The sequence below is a fragment of the Osmia lignaria genome, unplaced genomic scaffold (genome assembly GCF_051020975.1).
Source record: "Osmia lignaria lignaria isolate PbOS001 unplaced genomic scaffold, iyOsmLign1 scaffold0016, whole genome shotgun sequence".
Taxonomy (NCBI): domain Eukaryota; kingdom Metazoa; phylum Arthropoda; class Insecta; order Hymenoptera; family Megachilidae; genus Osmia; species Osmia lignaria.
This window is the reverse complement of record NW_027478168.1, coordinates 13,370,001-13,372,500: the sequence shown is the minus strand read 5'-3', so window position 1 is coordinate 13,372,500 and position 2,500 is coordinate 13,370,001. Positions and strand designations below refer to the sequence as shown.

The 2,500-nt window shown below is 44.6% G+C and overlaps 1 non-coding gene across 1 annotated transcript; it reads left to right on the top strand.

Annotated features, from left to right (window-relative positions):
* The first annotated feature begins 718 nt into the window (after positions 1–718).
* Positions 719–873, top strand: LOC143306662 (5.8S ribosomal RNA). Its single transcript, XR_013064018.1, has one exon. It is a non-coding gene; the product is annotated as a 5.8S ribosomal RNA (ribosomal RNA).
* Positions 874–2,500: the final 1,627 nt, after the last annotated feature.

Here is a 2,500-nt window from a genome sequence, read left to right as displayed (position 1 = left end):
GTTTACGAAGCGTCTAGGAGTGGTTAAAACTGAGAGAGTTGAAACTACGATGTATTAGAACGAGCAACCGTCGAAACTTTGTTTTCGCGACGTTCTTTTCGTCGCTCTCGTCCCCACGCTCCTACGCTTTGGTTGTTTCTTTGCCATCCGTGTTGCGATAAAAAGATTTCTCCATTGTCCAAAAAGGACGGATCGAGATTCCTCTTTCGAGAGGGAGAGAGAGGTACTTGCGGGTAACCTGGAATCTACGAAACACGCACCGTGGTAAGATTCGTGCGTCCGCCTGATCGATGTGTGTTGTTTACGGACCGGCTGAGAAGCGACGATAGCGAGTCTTTGAAAAACTATGTGTCCATTAGTTAGACCGATCGTCGCCGGCCGTGTGTCTGTTCGAATCTCGCAACCCACGATTCAGCGACAGGACGCGCGCTCGCATTCCTTGTGTGCGTTCGTACTTTTCAAGGTTTTTAAATGTACTTTACGCCCGACCGTCGAGAGGAGCGTGCCACTGGGCGTTTTTCCGACGGTTTCCGTCCTTGGACGCGATCGTGTCGTCAACGATCGATCGAACAAACAAACAAATACGTTGGCGACGCCCGAATTCGCTCTCCCGCACGCGCCGGGTGGGAGAGTGATGTGGGTATCGAATGTGATGCGTGTTAATAATGAAAATAACACTCTAAAGATCTAAAGAGTTTGAAATACAAAATTTTACGATTACCCTGAACGGTGGATCACTTGGCTCGTGGGTCGATGAAGAACGCAGCTAATTGCGCGTCAACGTGTGAACTGCAGGACACATGAACATCGACATTTCGAACGCACATTGCGGTCCACGGATACAATTCCTGGACCACGCCTGGCTGAGGGTCGTTTTCTTAACAAAAGACTGCTTGCGTTTGCTTCTCGAAAAAAGAGTAATTCATTTCTTTCTAAACATCTCGCCGTCGTTCAACGAAAGTAGAACGTTTCGGAGCGGGATTATCGAACGAAATTGAAAGAATGAATGAACGATAAACAAAGAAAGAGTCGCAACGTACGAGCGATAGTTGGGCAGTTCGTCGGCGTTTGTCGTGGAAACGATGTGACGAAAATCGCAACCGATACACTAAATGCAGGCCGTTAAAGGAGAGAAACAAATTTCGAAATATCTCTTCGAACTAGCGCAAGTGCGTCACGGCGCGCGAGTCGTTCGTTAAAATTTATAAACGACCGCCCGTGAAAGCACCGAGTTCTCGGAAGATAATCTATAAAGATTCTCCATCCTGCTGGAAGTTATCGGATCGGCGCGATTGTTCACTTGTAGAAATCCACGCTCCCGACGTTGCCAGAAACGATATTTACGAAAGGTGTGTCAAAAATAAACGAAAGAAGCTCTCCTATAAATTTAGAAAAAGCAAACGAGTGAAATGTTTGAGATGATAATTTGCTGAAATGCAAGCTCGAATAGCCCCAGGGTTTCGAATGATTCCCCGCGCTTTATACATCTCTCTGTTTACAAACGGTGTATAAATGAAAGATCGCTTCAGATGGGTCGTCGCTGTTTGACGCGCGATGCTGTTCCTTTTTTTTTGTCTGTCTGTGCGTTTAGCTTCGCTAAACAAGTTAAATGGTTAAAAAGCGTCGAAAAAGCGAATACACACGCGACAAGACAAATCTAACGAGTAAAGGAACGCTCCGCTCCAAGATAAAAATGGTTGTTTACAATCAATACAGCGTTTCGGTACCCCTGATCGTAGTCTGAAACTGTGTAACAAAAGAGAGGAAAGCGAATGGTGAAGGAACTTCGAAGCCTCCGTGGCGTGGCTAGAACTTGTGATAAAAGTATGTTTGCAGCAATTATGCATGCTCCCGTTAAAACAGCATTTCAATGTCTCGCATGGCTTAAAGCTCTAGGAGGCTTCAACATTTAGAATACATACGGACTACTTCGTTTGTTAAAGATAAGCGAAGACCGCGCGACCATCGCTCGGTCGTCCAGTCCTCGAAAGTTTTGTTGCGTTCCAAAGAAGAAACAAATGGGGTTTACCCTTGCGCTAAGGGGAGAAGAAGAGAAAAGCAGTTGTTAAATCTAAGAGGTGTGTGGAGTACATCGCGTGTTGGTTAAAATTGTTAAATGAAGTATACGCGAAATGTTCTCTCGCTCTTGCTTTTCCTCTTGCTTCCGTGGCGCTCGAAAAGAAGGGATGATAAATAAAGAAACCTATTCGAAATCTCTTGTGGAACAAAAAATAATACGGACGGACGTTAAAATTGAACCGAGACGAAATGGATCGTCTTGCGAGTTGTCTTCGCTTTGAAATTGTTAAAAATTGATAAAAGCAATACGACGAAGCTGCAGTCCGCAAAATGTTTGAAGCAAAAAGGAAATAACACGAAAATTATGGGAACGTCGTGTCTCAACTTTTTTTTCCCTCTTGTGCTCGTTTCATCGAACGATAAATACAAACATTTTGAAACGAGAGAGGAGGAAAAATTGAATATGCGAAAGGTTGATTCA